Genomic DNA, 19,822 nt, shown 5'->3' with positions numbered 1-19,822 from the left:
GCTGCTCGGGTGCTGGTGCCGGAGGACCCGAAGGTGCCGGGGCGTGCGCGTTTAGACTCCGAGGAAGGGACGCGGAGGCCACTGTAGTAGCAAGGATTGAGAAGTTAGAAGTTGGGGTGCTTTTTTTCTGGCACTGAGGGAAGAGGAAAGCGAGTGGGCCGGGGGTGGATGAATGAAGGACAGGAGGCCTCAACCCGGCCGGCCAGCGAGGCGCTGTCCGGAGACGGTGGTGCTGAAACGCAGGGTGCGCCGGAGCTGCCTGCCGACACACGTGTTTACCCCGAGCCTGAGGAATGCGTGGGCCCTCCTAAGGGCTGTTTAATGAAAGCCACGATGTATCGGTAAAGACAGGGCAAGGTGGCTTCGAAGAAAAAATATTCTTCTTTTAAGCTAACAGGTGAGTTGAACTGGGCACCCCTAATAAAAACCTCATGAAAAGAGTATACTTTGAGCAGAGTGCGCATCGTATAGGCACATTCATAGGATTCTAGGAGGGAGACTGAGGTAGCCATCTCTTCCTCACCGCGGTACTTTCACTTTTAAAAGCGTTGAGTCAGGAGCTGGTGCCAACTTACCTATTAAAGACTGTTGTTCAAGCATGAGGGTAGAGCAGAGCAAGTCATCAGCCTTCTAAGACAGTATCAGTGCCCTGGGAACACTCTCTTTTCACCTTCTTTTGATTTTGGTGTCTTCAGTCCTGTTCTTCTCTGTGAGTCTTTACTCTAGCCATTTTATGTTGCTATACTTTATTCCTCTCAGTTACCCAGAGAGAGGGGGACTTTCCTGTGGAATTCCGTGGCTCTAGAAATTTTTAGTGGGCCAGCAGGTACTCTCCCTTTCTTCCTGGAGCCAAGGATGTACTTAATTCCACTTGTTTTGTATTGCAAAAGGGGCAGATTTAGATTGAGAACAAAGGATTTTGCCTTGAGGCTTTGTTAAGTTGCTGCTGACCTACCAATTCTCCGTGACTTTAGAGGAGAGAATATAAGGAAATAAATATGGATTACAGCAGAGGGGTTTAGACTTTTTGACAGTAGTGATTTTTGCTTGCCAGTGGAACTGAGGAAGAGGAGAGAATATCTGTCAACAAAGCCTTTGAGTGTGTAGTCCAGAGAGCAACGTCAAAGAGGATGTGGTGTGCCCACTGTGGCTTTAAGGAGCTTATAACCTAATGAAGGATTTAGCACATATACATTGAAAAGGGAACAAGAACCTGAAGTACATATTAAGCTATTTCTTGTAGACTCTCTTATGGGAATCTTTGAGCTAGTGATAAGTTTTGTTAATTTATTTTTGTAAAGCAGCTTCTGATTTACAAAGCATTTCCATTGTGTATGTCTCTTATTCCTAGTAAGAAGCTTATAAGAAAGGCATCATTATCTCCATTTTACAAACAAGAAACTGATGTTCAGAGGCCAAGTGGCTGTCTTAAGTAGCTTAAGTGACATGGAGAGTGGGTGGCAGAAATGAGACTTGAACCCCACATTTCAGATTCCTCTTGAATAGGCCTTTGCACTGTACCAAAAGCAGAAAGAAGCGCTCACTAATCTTCTGACTGTATAATTCCATGAACTCTATTTTCTTCAAGCATATACTAACAGATTAGAATTAAATTTGCCATCAACTAAGTAAGTTTCCTAAATATGCATTTCCTTAAGAGCTCTTCCCCATTTCTAAAGAAACCAATCATCCATGATCTATTTTCTCCTTTTAAATGACTTTTAAAAAATTTCCCCCAACAATACAGAATTAATGCAATAAAATGATCAAACTTCTTAAAGATTCTTGAAATTAGTAATAGAAAAACTTTTAAAAGACCCAAACAAGGACTTCCCTGGTGGTCCAGTGACTAAGACCCTGCCATCCCAATGCAGGGTGCCTGGATTCCATCCCTGGTCAGAGAACTAGATCCCACGTACTACACCTGAGTTCACATGCTGCAACTAAAAGAACCTGCATGCCCCAGTGAAGATCGAAAATCCCATAGGCTGCAAATAAGACCCGCCGCAGTCAAATAAAAAAAGATTCCCCCATAGCTCAGAGGTAAAAAAAAAAAATCCACCTGCAGTACACGAGACGTGGCAGGAGCCTCAACAGGAGCTGCAGGTTCAATCCCTGGGTCAGGAAGATCCCCTGGAGGAGGGAATGACAACCCACTCCAGTATTCTTGCCTGGGAAATCCATGGACAGAGGGCTACAGTCCGTGGGGTTGCAAAAGAATCAAATATGGCTGAGAGACTAAACAACAAACAGCAAAAAATAAATTTAATTAAAGACCCAATAGGACTTTGAAATTAGACACCTTTAAGAGGGCTCCTATATTTTGAAATCCAGTTTTGCTCACCAAAGAAAAAAGAGACTGTAAACAAACAAACAAAAAAGTGACATTCAGAACTAAAAACTCACTCTTCATCTCTGTGAAGTAGTACTTGTACAGTTCTCAATATGTATAAAATATTTCAGAATGAACTTGTCCTTTGATTCTGAAAGGGGAATTGATATTATTCTTGTTTATGACTATGGAAACATGTAAGAAAAGATCAGTATTTGTGATAGAGATATTTGACACCTATATACTTAACTGTAACTAAAATGCTTTCAGGGATGAATAAAAGGTTTTGGCAAAGTAGACCCCTAAACCCATGGTGTCTTATTTCATGTCTGCCTTATTACATACAAAAATAACATGAGGCTAGAAAGTCTCTCTTTTTCTTTTTAACCTGTAAATTCTTAGTTATTAAGCATGAGAGATTATATTTCAGTAAAACTTTCTTTGCATTTGTATTGCCATGTTTGTCAATAAATATGCCAGTGGGAGAGATCTCTGGGTCAGGAAGATCCCCTGGAGGAGGCAACAGCAACCCACTCCAGTATTTTTGCCTGGAGAATCCCCATGGACAGAGGGGCCTGGCAGCCTACAGTCCATGGGGCCGCAAAGAGTTGGACATGACTGAAGCGACTTGGCACACGTGCATGCATGAATGCTAGTGGGAGATCAGATAGTAAGTTTAAACAGAAAAGTAAGGAAAGACTGATCAGATTAACTTCCATGAAAAGTAAAGGAATTGAGGGACTTGATCACAGAAGAAATGTGTCCTGTTTATTTGATGAGTGCAAAATAATTGGATTTTCCAGTTTTTCTGCTTCAAAATATTTTTGAATTGAACAGTTGGGTTTTTTGAAAAGAGACATAATCCAATTCTGTTTCTCTTGAAAGCTAATGAAGACGACTTTCTACTTGCTGTGAAATTGGAATTGCAGCCCCTATTGCTACAGCTAGAATCATAAGAAAAATTAATTTGAGTTGCTACCAATATGTAGCTGCTGCTGCTGCTGTAAGTCGCTTCAGTCGTGTCCGACTCTGTGCGACCCCAGAGACAGCAGCCCACCAGGCTCCCCTGTCCCTGGGATTCTCAAGGCAAGAACACTGGAGTGGGTTGCCATTTCCTTCTCCAATGCTTGAAAGTGAAAAGTGAAAGTGAAGTCGCTCAGTCGTGTCCGACTCTTAGCAACCCCATGGACTGCAGCCTACCAGGCTCTTCCGTCACAGTCTAAAATCAAGAAATTATTTAGTGTATTTGAAATGCATATTTTAAAAAAGATCATTAAGCAGTATGGCTCATTAAGTGGTGCTTTTGCACCACTATTTGATACCACCCTATAAGTTAAACTGGATAGTGTTATCATCATTCTTTTATAAACAACAAAGCAGAGGAACAGGTTTAGGTCATTTGTTCACAATCATAAAGCAAAAGTCAAATAGAATCAATTTCCTGATATACAGACTCTGTATCTCACCAAAGATGCTTTTTTATTCCTTTAATTACAACAGCATTTATGAAAAGAGGAGCCATTGAACTTAGTTATCAACAAAGGGTAATGAGAACTTTATAAATTGTTTACCTTTGCAAAACAAACCACCAACAAAATATATTCAGTAGAGATATCTGTTCCCAATATCTTATGCTATCTTATGCTTATAATAAGGAAAAAGTGAAAGTGAAAGCCTCAGTCATGTTTGACTCTCTGTGACCCCATGAACTGTAGTCTACCAGGCTCCTCTGTCCATGGAATTCTCCAAGCCAGGATACTGGAGTGGGTAGCTGTTCCCTTCTCCAAGGAATCTTCCCAACCCAAGTCTCCCACATTGCAGGCGGATTCTTTACCATCTGAGCCACCAAAGAAGTCTTATAATGAGGACAAGTTATTTCTTTTCTCAGTATTTGTGTATTGTCCATTTAACTGTGTGGCTGGGACATTTCTTTCACCATTTCTCCTCCTTCTCCACTCTTCTATTACCACAACTAGCTCCTACTCATCCTTCAGATTTTAGCCTCAGCAGAACTTCCTCAGGGAACCTCCACTGACTCCTATATTAATTGTGGTTACCTGACATTTGATCCTGCATAACTTTATATTTTCCATGTCATAACTCTAATCTCGTTCTTTGTTTCATGACTATTTCCCATGCTAGACAATAAACTTTACTGAGACAGAAACTATGCTTGGTTTAACTATTGATTTACTGACTAGTACCTAACATGGAATAGGCTCTCCATAATATGGGGTTGGGGCTTCCCTGGTAGCTCAGCTGGTAAAGAATCCACCTGCAATACAGGTGACCCAAGTTCAATTCCTGAGTCAGGAAGTTCCCCTGGAGAAGGAATCTGCTACCCACTCCAGTATTCTTGGGCTTCCCTGGGGGCTCAGACAATAAAGAATCCACCTGCAGTGTGGGAGACCTGGGTTTGATCACTGGGCTGGGAAGATCCCCTGGAGGAAGGCATGGCAACCCACTCCAGTATTCTTGCCTGGAGAATCCCCATGGACAGAGGAGCCTGGGGGGCTAGAGTCCACGGGATCACAAAGAGTCAGACACAACTGAGCAACTAAGCACGGCACAGCTGCATATGGGATTGGCCAAAAAGTTCATTTGAGTTTTTGTATGATGTTCCAGAAAAACCTGAACAAACTCTTTTGGCCAACCCAATAGTATAATATAATAACAATTGCAAAAAGCAAGTCTTTGCTTCATAATAGTTGTTGAATTTAAAAAAAAAAATGAATGTGTAGAATGTTGTTCCTGGTGGAGGAATCAAGCATGCATAAGGTCTGGGGTGATAAGATAGAGAGCCATGACATATTAGAACAAAAGAGCTCAGGAGGATTCAAGATGCGGGGGGTAGTAAGAGATAAGACTGGAAAGTTAGGTGGAATTCTGATCAATCATGAAGACTTTACGTCCTGTTAAAGAATTTAGAGTTTATGCCAATGCCAATGACAAATATTGCATTTTTTAAGAAAAGGGATGTAATAATCATATTCATGAAATTGTGATTTAATTGAATTTTGAATATAAATTGGTGAAGGGAAAGGATGGAGATGTGGTGACCAGCTAGGAACCTATTTCAGCAGTACAGAGTTCGAGTCAGAAAAGACTATTACCTTGCCCAGGTTGGTGGGGTTTGGGATGGAGAGTGAATGTGTATTTAAAAATATTTAGAAGGTAAAAGATCCTTATTTTGTGATTTGATGGGTAGGTGATGGCAAAATAGTCTAGTGTAATTGGCAGGTTTTAATCCAAGGTGGATGGATAAAGAACATTATGGAAAAGAAGCAGGTTTGGGTTTGGTGAGGAAAGTGAAGATTCATATTTCCTACTCTACAATTTTGGGAATATGCATTCTAACCAAATATTAATACTAATGCCAAAGAAAGTGAAAGTCATTCAGTCATGTCTGACTCTGCAACCCTGTGGACTGTAGCCTGCCAACTTCCTCTGGCCTTGGAATGTCCAGGCAAAATACTGGACTGGGTTGCCATTCCCTTCTCCAGGGGGTCTTCCTAACCCATGGATTGAGCCTGGGTCTCCTGCGTTGTAGGCAGATTTCTTTGCTGTCTGAGCCACCAGGGAAGCCTAATGCAAAAGAAGGAAATACTTAAATTCAAAGGTTCTTTGTAGCCTAAGACATCTGAAACTTCAAATGAAAACTCCCAGTAGGTTCCATTTGGATTATTCAAAGCTCTTCATTCAAGAAATATATTGAAATTCATTAACATTATGGAAATAAAAAGATAAAGAGTTTGCTAGCTTTATTATAACCCTAAAGTTGACTCTTTTGTAATGTTGAGGCTGTGAAACTGAAAACAGTTGATGCAGTTCAAAAGACCATTCCAAAACTTACCCAACATTGTGATGAGAGCTGTAATAATATAATATAAGGCTGACCAAAAATCTCATTCAGGTTTTTTCATACAGTGTTGCGAAAAACCCAAGCAAACTTTTTGGCCAACCTAATACATTTGGTGGATGCTTGGAAATTCTAATTCACTGGTAAGTTGAAGGTTCAATAATGGAAACGCATGCATCACTCATGGTAGTTTCATTGGTAAGGGCTGTGCCTGCTAATGACATGAGAATAATGGCTGAAAAAAAATGTAGATATTTTTGCCTACATGAACAGGTTTACTTTCTCCTGCTGAACTGATTGACTGAATCCTGAGTGGACATAATTATGCTAATTATGATAGGCAACTCTCCCATCTAGAACGTGTCTCAAACCAAGGAACAGGATATAACCCAGAAGGTTGATGTGCTAAAAATTTTGAAATGAAGAAATATTAATTTTAAGTTTCTCTTTTCATTTTCCTTGATCTTATTCTACATATCCAAATGATTATGCTTAGAACTATCAGAATTAAGAGGTTTCTATGACTTTTAGTTTGCATTGCTGCTTAGTAGGAACATCCTTTAAAATGTTGCAAGTCTCAAGAGAAACACTTCTACACAAATTTCCAATTTTAGACAAAGTCAAATGAACAGCCTAAAGTGCGGAGGCAAACTCAACTGGAAACGTAACCTGTCAACCCTCAAGCCTGGATCTCCCTCTGCTTTAGAGAGATCCTCAGACATGAGAGGAAAATGCACAACTAGGTGGATCATCTCTATTTTCTGTTATTTTTCTGTTGCTAGGCAATAATTGTGAAAGTAAACTATGCATGACCGGGAAAGAGAATGAAAACCCCATTTTGCAAGTGTTTCTTTAAAAAAATTCAAATCTAAATTTTATAATATCATGGTCCTCTTAGCTACTAATACAGTGCTGTATGTGTAGTGGATACTTAATCAATATTTAATGATACTATGAAATACACACTTTCTAGTAGAATTCTCGTTCATTTTTAAAGTGTTCAACTCATCCTGAATTGCTCAAGAAAGATTCTAAAGGAACAAAGGAATGCATTAATTTTTTTCTTTAATTTTTGGCCACACCCCATGGCACGTGGGACCTTACTTCCCTAACCAGGGATCAAACCCACACTCCTTGCATTAGAAGGTGGAGTCTTAACCACTGGACTGCTGGGGAAGTCCCTAAATATTTTTTTTTTTAACACTGGTTTAAAAAAAATACTCAGCACACCAAATTTTGGTTAAACAAAGGCATTTAAAGTAATTTTTAAGGATCTAATCTAACAAACTAAGAACTGGGATATAGGAATGCATTTTATTTCCCTGGTGTCTCAGATGATAAAGCGTCTGCCTGCAATGTGGGGGACCGGGGTTTGATTCCTGGGTCGGAAAGATCCCCTGGAGAAGGAAATGGCAATCCACTCCAGCACTCTTGCCTGGAAAATCCCATGGAAGGAGGAGCCTGATAGGCTACAGTCCATGGGGTTGCAAAGAGTCGGACATGACTGAGCGACTTCACTTTCACTTATACAACTTTATGGATATGTGTTCCATATCTCAATATAGGTAAATGCAGTGTCAGTTTACAAAGAATGCAATTTTCCATTGTCATAGGTTTTCCAATTATAAGCATTCAAATGCCTGGATCACATTTGCTTTTTTTTTTTTTTTAAATACAGTTTGGCAGATAGCCTCAGAAATATTTTAGACTAAAAAAGATGTTCAATGGCTTACATGGTATGACTAAGGCCATCTTCCTGGCATTGGCACCCTCCTCCTTTTGTGCAGTATCTCAATGATCTACGAACTCTGCAGCAAAGGCAAATATTATAAAGACTACCAGCATCATCGTCTTCCCCATGATCATTTTAATAATGGAGTTAACCTTATTTGAGCCTCTTAAACTCTACTACCATTAAACTGTTTTCCAGTAAATCTATGGCATAATTCTCTTTTGTTCTGAACAAGTGAGCCAACCAGGGAAATTCTTGTAATTTTGGTGATAAGGGAGTAAAAGGAAGAGGTAGAAAAGGAGCAAGGCTCAGAGGCTAACCTGGAAAGTGGTAACAGCTAAATTGCATTTTTTTTCTGCTCTTTCTCCTTCATCAGGTTGCCTCCACATGGGTAACTATGCTCAGACATATTGGCCTCATATAATATTTACCAGACAGTAGGAGAGGGAGTGAAATCTAGCCCCTAGATAAGACTAAATGCTTATAGTTTTTCTCTACCCTTGGCCCAATATTAAATTCTCAACAAAATAGCTGAGTGATCCTTGTAAAACGTAAGTCAGATGTAAGTCAGATCATGTTGCTCCTCTGCTGAAAACTCTCCAACGGTTCCCTATTTTGTTCAGGGTCAAAGTCATTTTAATGATTTACAAGGTCTCCAAGACCCGCCACCTTTCCCCCCTTGTCTCCCTACATCAACACATCTCTTTGCCATCTCACTTTTAGCCAACCTCACTGACCTCTTGTTTTATCCTTAGAGCCTTCACTGAATGTTCTCACTGCCTAGAATGCCCTTCCGCCATATACCCCATGTCTATTTCACTCTCTTTGTCCAAATGCAACCTCTCACTGTCTACTTGACAGGTCCTGCTTCCCTGATCACATAATTTAAAATCACAGCTCATACACTCCCAATCCCCTTTATCATACTCTACTTATATCTTTTTCTCTTATCTCTTGTCCCCTTTTAACAAAGACAAAGTGAAGTGAAGTGAAAGTCACTCAGTCGTGTCCGACTGTTTGCGGCCCCATGGACCATACAGTCCATGGAATTTTCCAGGCCAGAATACTGGAGTGGGTACCCTTTCCTTTCTCCAGAGGATCTTCCCAACCCAGGTACCAAACCCAGGTCTCCCACATTGCAGCAGATTCTTTACCAGCTGAGCCACAGGGAAGCCCAAGAATTCTGGAGGGAGTAACCTATTCCTTCTCCAGGGGATCTTTCCGACCCAGGAATCGAACCAGGGTCTCCTGCTTTGCAGGCGGATTCTTTAGCAACTGAGCTATCAGGGAAGCTCTGATAGCTTTAACAAAGATAGATGTTATCTTTCACCGTTGATTGTTTAATGTCTGTATCCCCAGCTAGCATGTGAGCTCTTCAAATGCAGGGAATCTTCATTTACTCTGCTCACTCATATATCTCAGGCTCCTTGAAGACTGCCTAGCCATAATGCTCAATAAATGTCTGTTGAATGAGTGAATGCATGAAATGTTAGAATTACCTACTATTCCAACCTCAGTTCTAGATTCTTTCTGTGGCAGAGAAGGTAAAGTCTTTACGAGGGATCAGTGAGCATTGATTCATTCAATAGATGATTATTGAGTTATGAATATGTCTCAGGCACTGTGCTAGGCCTCAATTAAAGGCATTCCTTCTTATGCCTCAGGGAGACCATCTTCTGTAGAGGAGATAAGCTGTACATAGCCGTTTGAGTCAAAGTGCCTTAAAAGAGGGGAGAATGACGTAAAGTGGGAACACTGAGGGAAAAGTGATCCCTCCAGGTATGGTGGGAGGACCACCAGGGCAGGTGTAGTGAGAGTGAGCTTGAAGGTAGGAGTTGTCCAGTGGACAGGATGGAGAATGGCATTCTGGGCCAAGAGCTAGTATGTGAAAAGGCCCCAAACAGCTTCACACATGAAGGGACCTCCAGGGAGCTTGCTAGGTGACTGGAGTGTGGGTGGGGACAGGAAAGGGCAGGAGATGAGAGAGCCAGAAAACAGGTCTGGGCAGGGGTAGGGGGTGGACACCAAAGAGCTTAGACTTTACCCAGGCAGAGAAGTGCATTGCAGATGTGGGACCTACCTCCCAAATGTCAATGTTGTCTTTATTAGGATTCTGACCCCATGATTTTATATAAGCATTTTAAAGTTATTATTTCCTTGTCACTCTTCTACATATGGAAGGGGAATTCCCTGGTGGGCCAGTGGTTAAGATTCTGCGCCTTCACTGCTGAGGGCCTGGGTGCAATCCTTGGTTGAGGAACTAAAATCCCAAAAGCCACATGGAGCAAGCAAAAAATTAAGAAATTAAAAAAAATATGGAGTATTTTTTCTCCCAAGATTGAAAAAATTTATTTACTTCTTAATTTTTGTTTTCTGAAATGGAACCATTGTCCATTCTACTGAGGAATAAATAAGTGGGAAATTATACTGCTGTACAACCCACCTAAGCAGATCAACAATCAAACAATCACTTCTCTGATAGAAGTTGTTCTCGCCTAGGTTCTAAAGGTAACCCTCTGTACTTCAGTGGGGTGCTCCCGTCACTGCTGTTAGAGTATTTTCAGGTTTGGTGACCTCAGATCACCCTTGTGTGATCTTCCGTGATTTTGTAGCTTTTGCGTCACATGCCTGCTCTCTTTTTCTCTAGGCTTAATTGTCTGGAGAGTGAGGACTGTTGGAGATCTTTTTCTTTGACACTGGTTTTCTGCTGTAATAATTTTGGGAGGTCTTGAATAAGTATACTGTATATCTGTTTTTGCTCAAAGCTATGGGTTTTTGTGACTTTTAAATTTATTATTATATGATTTTAAAGCCCCAAATAAATGACATTCCGGTGTGTGAGTATGTGGGTGGGGAGCGGTGGTGGTTGGGTTTCTCATTGCTTTATTCCTGAATATTTTTCTAAGCCTTCATCTTGGTACCCACAGAGGGATCCTCATTCTATGAAGTACTGAGATTAACTTACATCAATAATTATTCACATCTTTTTTGAGACATGTATGTGCTGATAAATACTTAGCAGCATATGGCTTATCAGAAGAACTACAATATCTTTAAAATAAGACAACTTTTTTTTCAACTTAGAGACTGTCACCCATTATAAATTAAAATTAAGAAAGACAATAAAGTATTATATGTATAAATTTAAGACATAATTGCCTCATTTACCATGAACCAATCTTGCTAAGCACAGTTTAAAAATTATTTACTTGTTATGCCCCAGGGAATCAAAGTTTATAGATAATACATGATTTTACCACGCTGTGAATCACATGGATAAAGAGTAGATAAATGTCTCTGTTTTTTCCTATTGCTTCATTATTTCTCTGTATACGGAACATAATAAACTGAATTTCTATTGATTTTAGAATATACTTAGTCTCCTTTAACCTTTGTTTTATCGTCTGCAAATAGGGTAATTGATATAAGTCAGGGGTCAGCAAAACTCCAGCCTGCCAGACAAATGTGGTGTGCAAGCTAACAATAGCTGTTACATTTTTAAATGTTGGAGAAAACATACAAGAAGAAAGATACTTGAAGCACATGAAAATTTTCTGAAATTTAAATATGAGCATTCATAAATAAAGTGTTTTTTATTTTAATGTATTTATTTTTAATTGAAAGATAATTGCTTTGCAAAATTGTGTTGGTTTCTGCCATACAAATGACATGAATCAGTCATAGGTATACCTATGTCCCCTCCCTCTTGAAGCTCCCTCCCACCTCCCACCCCATCCCATCTCTCTAGGTTGCCACAGAGCACCGGTTTAAGCTTCCTGCGTTATACAGCAAATCCCCATTGGCTGTTTCTCTTACAGATAGAAGTGTATACGTTTCCATGCTACTTTCTCCATTCATCCCACCATTCTCCTTCACGTGAATGTTGTCTCTGCTTATTTTCATATGACAACAGTAGAGTTGAGTAGTTGTGATGGCAACTGTTTATAGACTGCAAAGCCTAAAATATGTACTACTGTCTGACTGTTTACAGAAAAAGTTTGCCTATCCCTGATGTACCCTACCTCTGAGGGTTGGAATGGGGAGTGAATTTGAAGGGTTCTAAAAATATAAAGTACAGTTGAAGTTCATTACCCAGTGGAACTCTTTAATGAACAATTTTCAGTCTAAACTAAATCTCTGAAAGGACTCATTTAAGCAGCAAATGTAGTTTCAATTTCATAATTGTAATTTTTCTGGCCGACTGAGTAAATGACTGTGTTCACAATGGGGATGATTTTCTGGTGTTTGGTTTACATTGGGCATTGATTAGCCCCTCTGGCTAATGTCGGACGTTTATCTGGTGCTGAACACTTGATGTACTTTCCCAGAACATCCTTTTCCTGATTCACAGCTACTTCCTTCTTTCCATCTAATATTTTGTATACTTTATATTGAGGATTTAAAAAAACAGCACAGCAATTGCATTGGGCTTTTGCAGGCTGCTCTTGCAGTCACATCTCGGTTTTCTGCAGGATCTCACCTCTTTCTGAACTCTGCTAGCACTTGGTTTGTACCTCTGTTAGAGCACTTAGCACATTGTGCTGTGGGTTGCAGCTATTTCAGTCCATGCTTCATATTCTCTATCAGATTTAGGCTCTTGCCTATGTCATAGGGCTTTTTGTATCTCCTAAAGTGCTCTAGGCAAATGGAAGGTACTATAAATATTTAGCAAATGAATGAATGATTGAATGGTTGGGAATATTCAGAATCTCAAATTTTAGGCAAAATAGGTAATTGGGAATCAGACAAGAATTTGGAAATCAGGAAACATAGGAAAACAGAATTTCATATATGCCAGAGTCAGAAAACAGGAGAAACAGCAACCATTTAGTGACTTCAAAACTGAGATGGATTGTTGCCTCAAGGTAAGAAGGCTCATGTGCCATGTATAACCTTTCCAGGCACTCACAAGGGAACCTGCAAGTCATGTTTAGGAGCTATTAAGTTTGTGACTTGGCAGGAATGGAAAATGTGGGGTCAAGGATGAAGGTGAATCCTCAAACTATCCACTGGATGCTACAGTCAGATGCTTTAGTACGTCCAGCAATGGTTTCTCAGTGAGGCAAAAGTAGGCTGGGGGATGAGGGAGGAGTTAAATTTTATTTAGTCATGGTTTGATAAGGGTTTCATGTACATGGCACTTGACACAGGGGAGCTTAGTTCAGATAAGCAGAATGAACAAAAAACTTTGGTTTGTCAATTGTAAGATTTCGCTTCAGAAATCATAGAATCGCCATTCAGGGAACATTTCAAAAACCACTCATCCAGTCCCAAAATCCCTTTTAAAACACTTTCACAAGTATTTGTCCAGACTTTGGCGTAAGATCTTCCAGGGCCAAGGAAAGCTCTCTTTTCAGAGGCAGCCAAATAGCTCTTGGCACAGTTTTACTTTTTTCAAGATTATTTCTTCTATTGGGCTGACATTGACCTTCCTGAGACTTCCATATGTTGGCCCTGGTTCTTTTCCTTGAGATTCATGCAACAGGTCTAATCTGTCTTGCTCTGCTCGTGAGACATTCAGATAGCTGAAGATAGCTACTCTGCCCTCCTCACTAGTCTTCTCCTTAGGCTAACAAGTTCCTTCAGCTGAACATCAATTACTGTTTCTAGTTTTCATAATGTTCTGGTTCATCCTTTTTGAACATATCTTCATTGTCTACATCCCTCTTTAAATGTCCTGCCAGTTTGTGATGCAGCCTTCTGATGCAGTGAGCTCTCTTACCTATGATTGAATGTAGCTTATGGTATGTTCCCCTTATGGGTGGCACTGTGTCTCTCTAATGGAATCAGGTAAGACAAGTTATGGTTAGCTTCATGCTGAAATGTCCTGACACTCTGACTAATCAATCAATTTGGTGGACGAAATGACGTAGTCCAATTAGTTCAATTTATTTAAAAGTCTGGCTGGTAAAACAAATCTGATTAGTACAGTGCCAACCTATATGCAGGTCAGGAAGCAAGAGTTAGAACTGGACATGGAACAACAGACTGGTTCCAAATAGGAAAAGGAGTACGTCAAGGCTGCATATTGTTACCCTGCTTATTTAACTTCTATGCAGAGTACATCATGAGAAATGCTGGACTGGAAGAAGCACAAGCTGGAATCAAGATTGCCGGGAGAAATATCAATAACCTCAGATATGCAGATGACACCACCCTTATGGCAGAAAGTGAAGAGGAGCTAAAAAGCCTCTTGATGAAAGTGAAAGTGGAGAGTGAAAAAGTTGGCTTAAAGCTCAACATTCAGAAAACGAAGATCATGGCATCTGGTCCCATCACTTCATGGGGAATAGATGGGGAAACAGTGGAAACAGTGTCAGACTTTATTTTTGGGGGCTCCAAAATCACTGCAGATGGTGATTGCAGCTATGAAATTAAAAGACCCTTACTCCTTGGAAGGAAAGTTATGACCAACCTAGATAGCATATTCAAAAGCAGAGACATTACTTTGCCAACAAAGGTCCGTCTAGTCAAGGCTATGGTTTTTCCTGTGGTCATGTATGGATGTGAGAGGTGGACTGTGAAGAAAGCTGAGTGCCAAAGAATTGGTGCTTTTGAACTGTGGTGTTGGAGAAGACTCTTGAGAGTCCCTTGGACTGCAAGGAGATCCAATCAGTCCATTGTGAAGGAGATCAGCCCTGGGATTTCTTTGGAAGGAATGATGCTAAAGCTGAAACTCCAGTACTTTGGCCACCTCATGCGAAGAGTTGAGTCATTGGAAAAGACTCTGATGCTGGGAGGGATTGGGGGCAGGAGGAGAAGGGGATGACAGAGGATGAGATGGCTGGGTGGCATCACTGACTCGATGGACGTGAGTCTGAGTGAACTCCGGGAGTTGGTGATGGACAGGGAGGCCTGGCGTGCTGCGATTCGTGGGGTCACAAAGAGTCGGACATGACTGAGCCACTGAACTGAACTGAACTGAAGATGGGTATCTTCTGGAACTTTGTAGGTCAGTGCACATGCTTGGTTGTGTGAGATGTCATCCACACACTGAGAGTCACATGTTCCTTTCAGGATAAGGAAGAAATTTCTCAGGTTCCAGGATGGGGCTAACACTACACATCTCTAAATTGCTGATGTATCAAGTTTATTTATTTATTTGGCTGTGTCAGATCTTAGTTGCAGAATGTGAGATCCACGTTGGGAGCATGGAGACTTAGCCACTGGATGGTCAGGGAGGTCCCAAGTTTCTTAGTATTTCATTGTAAGGGCTATTACTTACTTTTTCAATGGATTCTGTCGAGAGTTCCAAATCAATTCTTGTCCATGTTTCAAAGTCCTGGTTTGGGGACTGAACTCTAACTTTTTCCGTATCTTGTCCGGCTCTTCTCCTCATGATTGTGCCATCGGCACTCCCCTATTCCCAGCGCTCCCATGAGAGTGAAAAAATGCTCTTGTTCCCTGCAGTGGTGACTTTGTCCCAAGGCTCTTCTCCTCATGATTGTGCCATCGGCACTCCCCTATTCCCAGCGCTCCCATGAGAGTGAAAAAATGCTCTTGTTCCCTGCAGTGGTGACTTTGTCCCAACAGAGGTGCGCAGTGACACATTTAAATTGGGCATATGGAATCTTAAAAATATGTGTATATAACAAATAGGTCATTTTCCTTATGGAAATTTCCAAATATGCCAGAGTAAACAGCGCATGGGCTTAGCTGCTTCAAGGCATGTAGGATCTCCCCAGACCAGCGATTGAACCCATGTCCTCTGCATTGGCAGGCAGATTCCTATCCACTGAGCCACCAGGGAAGCCCCCAAAGTACTTGTCACCCAACCTCAGTAATTACAGATGCATTGCCAGTCTTGATTCATTAATACTCCTACCCCTACCCCTGCCCTATATTCTTTTGAAGCAAATCCCAGGCATCCTATTGTTTCAAGGTGAGGTCCTTTCAACTAACGCATAATTACTTCTCTGTCTATATGATCTCCGTGTGCAGACTGGAGCTTTCTCCTCTTCATTTCTTGTTTGTTTGCTTGACAATTTCAGTTGCAGACAGGGCTGGTATGGGGACAATGTCTAATTTCCATCTTTGAGCAGATATAATAATTCTTTCATCCCAGTAAACAGTAAGTGACTCTTTAGCATTGGCATTACTTTTACTGCAAGGGATTTATGGCCTCTCCATTCTTTCTCACATCATATAGGGCCTCCAAGTCTCCCCTCCAGAGTGGAGCTCACACTGGGCACAATGAGCCATTCTTCCATGACATGCAACATTCGGCTCTTTATTCCTTGTCATTCAGAACCATGAATGTCTGTGTTAGATGTTCCTTCTCACATCAGTGGTTCCCAACCTGGGGACTCTAAACAACCAGGGTTTCTCATAGACCAGAATAAGGATCTGGGGACTGTTTTCAGTATCTCTTAAGCTTATAATCACCCTCAGTATGGCACAGGCTATGTATCGAGTTTCTGGACTTCTGCTTGTATTAATATTATTGTTAGTTTGGTGAGATCATCTCATAATGATCAAGAGTCCTGCTTGGTAGCTAGAAATGTTTTCTATGAGCAAAAAAAAAAAAAAAAAATAGTGATTTTTTTTTTTTTTCTCTTCCATTTCTTCAATAGAGGAGGAAAATAATTAAATGCATTCTGTCTGGGGACAAGTTTGGCTCCTGCTATAGCATTTGAATTCTGGGCTTCTATTTGGTCTGCCTTTAACCTCTGCAGAAACATTAAAATAAAACCCTTCTTATTGGTCTCTTAATCCTTCCCTTGTGCTGCTTTAAATCAGCTTTTCAAAGTGTATTGTCATGCAGTTGTGTTATCATTTGCATTTAAATGTAGTGAATAAAGATTTCCCAGCTGAAGCTCTAAGTGTTGGGGGGGGGGGTGGTGTTGGGGGGAGATGTTTAAGCCTAATATCCCAGTTTGCCCAGTAAATCTTATGGCTCTGAATATTCATATAAGAGGCTTGAATGACTTCTCCATATGGAGTTTGCTCTTCCCAGCTGCATTTGTTTTGTTAATATGGGTTCTTCGTGGTTTCATTCTTGGTTTTTTTGAGCTCTAACAGTGGGTGGAGCAGGAACGATGGGGACCTGGTAAAGACTGTCTCCTGAGTGCGTGCGTGCTCAGTCGCTTCAGTTGAGTTCGACTCTTTGAGACCCCATGGACTGTAGCCTGCCAGTCTCCTCTGTCCATGGGATTCTCCAGGCAAGAATACTAATGGGTTGCCATGCTCTTCTCCAGGGGATCTTCCTGACCCAGAGGCCGAACCCATGTCTCTTTTAAGTCTCCTTCATTGGCAGGCCAGTTCTTTACTACTATCGTCACCTGGGAAGCCCTATCTCCTGAGCGGGCCACCCATCATGGACATTTAATGTAGTCTTTCTGGCATTGCTTTGCTTCACTTGCTTCCATCCTCCACTCAAGACAACCCACGGTCATTTACACACGCATACATTTTTTTTTTTTTAGATGCAAACTGGGTTATTTCAGTCTATTGTGATAACAATTTTTGTTTGTTTAAAGACATGCAGAAACACATTGTGTTTGAAAAGGCTGGCAAAGGGAAAAGGAATAAGCAATGAGATTGCTTATGAGGACTCTTGTTTTATTGTATGACAACAGCTGTGGGGAAAAGTTTGAACTTTATAAATTAAAGGGACGGGGAAGAAAAAAGAAAAACCCAATTTGACAATAAGGTGGTGATCTTCTCAGCTTCCTTTTCCATTCCCTTTCTGTCTGCTTGAACTCTCTCCAGAGGGCATTTGCCCAAAGGCTTTTGTGGGAAATGATACCATCGATAGACACTCTGACTGGTGTCGTGACCAACTCTGTCCATCTCCAATAAATAATCACTGCAAACTAACACATGAGCTACCACTTATCAAGCATGGACGTTGTGCCAGGCACTAAGGGCTCTCCTTGCCTTACCTCGTTTAATCCTTACAACCATCCTATTGTCATTCCCATTCAGCTAATGATCAGAGAGCTTGGGTAACTTGTGTCAAGTCGCACTCTAAGGGCATGGTGGGCAGAAATGTTAAACCCACGTGCTCTGACTTTGGAGATTACTGTTTTAACAACGGCAAGACATTGCCTTGCTCATCTGTGTGAAAAGGGCCACTCAGCACTGTGTTAGGGGCTGTGACAATGCAGAAACAGAGACTAGGTCACATCTAGCACTTGCCTCTCCTGTGTGGGCCAGAACCAGGGTTGTTTGCAGGGGGCTGGCACTGCTCTGGGGAGCCTGCCTGAGGCCACCAAGTGCGCATAGGCCAGAGGACTCTGGAGGCCACTAAGGAGACCTGTGGACAGTCCACAGGGCAGAGTGAGAAGCACAGAGGAGGACCTGGCCCAGAATGAGGAGACGCTAGAGGGAAACAGAAGATCTGGAGCAAATCAGGAAGGGCCTGGGGCTTCCCTGGTGGTCCAGTGGCCAAGACTCCACACTTCTAATGCAGGGGGTCTGGGTTCGATCCCTGGTTGGGGAACTAGATTCCCACATGCCACAACTAAGACTCTGGCACAGCCAAATAAATAAAAATTGAAAAGAAAAAGAAGGACCTGGGCAATGACCATAAACAGAATGAAATATCCCCGTTCACCATTCTCCTTAGTTAAAGGCACAGAGTCAGAATGGACAGATGTAAGTGTAAAATTGTCTCCCTTCTTTTACATTGTAGTTGGCAAGAGCATCTACAAATAATTATTCAGTAATCTTCTTCCTCCCACTCTCTGTAGAATGAGTATAATAATGCCTACCTTTTTGGACTGTTGATTGAATGAGATAATGTGAATATATTGTAATACCACCTCTTTTGACCACTTGACTTCACCTTGAACCCTGGTGCATTAATTGTACCCCCTGAAAATCACAGATCCAGTCTCTAGGTACTAATTGATATAGATTTTACCAAACATTTTAGCAAGAGATAGCAGGCGTTACAGTCTAAATCACCAAAAATTTCCAAAATGTTCCATGCAACTTTAGGGAGAAATTTGGTTCTTCCCCATATGGCAGCAGGTTCATATCTCTTCTTCCAACAACTGCTCCCCACCTCCCCATGTGCTCCCTACAAAATACCACGGTCCCCCTGCCCTCACTTTTCTCAGCTTCCCTGGCCCAACTCCCCCTCCAGCCCCTCCATTCCCTTTCCCACCTCTCTAAGTCCCGCGACTGGCATATCCCACTCAGCAAGCAAAAGCCACCACCGCTAGTCAAACTCTGCCCAGCTGGAGTTCTCTAAGTATGTCCCAGCCACATCAGTTCAGTTCAGTTCAGTTCAGTTGCTCAGTTGTGTCCGACTCTTTTCGACCCCATGGACTGCAGCAGGCCAAGCTTTCCTGTCCATCGCTAACTCCCCGAGCTTACTCAAACTCATGTCCATTGAGTCGGTGATGCCATCCAACAATCTCATCCTCTGTCATCCCCTTCTCCTGCTTTCAATCTTTCCCAGCATCAGGGTCTTTTCTAATGAGTCAGTTCTTCCCATCAAGTGGCCAAAGTATTGGAGTTTCAGCTTCAGCATCAGTCCTTCCAATGAATATTTAGGACTGATTTCCTTTAGGATTGACTGGCTGGATCTCCTTGCAGTCCAAGGGACTCTCAAGAGTCTTCTCCAACACCACCGTTCAAAAGCATCAATTCTTTGGCTCTAAGATAGAGGTTATAGTCCATCTTGCCACATACAGAGTTTTTGGCAAACTCTGGCCCACAGGAAGTGATGAATAAATGGGGATAATATTAGTAGTTGTTGCCAGTGTCTGTCTCATGATGTTTTTCCTGGGCCAGCATGCAGTCACCCTGGAAGTCTGGTTGCCAGGATTAGTAGAGGAAATGGGAAATGACTGAAAGGCAGAGAAGGGTGGGTGACTATCATCCAGGGATGTTGTTAGCAGGTAGGGATCTCGAACCTGTAGGGGTGGACATTGCCAAGTGAACATCC

At 41.6% G+C, this 19,822-nt stretch overlaps 1 protein-coding gene across 7 annotated transcripts in view; it reads left to right on the top strand.

Moving 5' to 3' along the window:
• Nucleotides 1-19,822, top strand: part of NMNAT2 (nicotinamide nucleotide adenylyltransferase 2) — a 226,243-nt gene that overhangs the window by 61,707 nt on the left and 144,714 nt on the right.

This window comes from Bos taurus, chromosome 16 (assembly GCF_002263795.3).
Source record: "Bos taurus isolate L1 Dominette 01449 registration number 42190680 breed Hereford chromosome 16, ARS-UCD2.0, whole genome shotgun sequence".
Classification (NCBI taxonomy): Eukaryota; Metazoa; Chordata; class Mammalia; order Artiodactyla; family Bovidae; genus Bos; species Bos taurus.
This window is presented reverse-complemented; position numbering and strand designations above follow the sequence as displayed.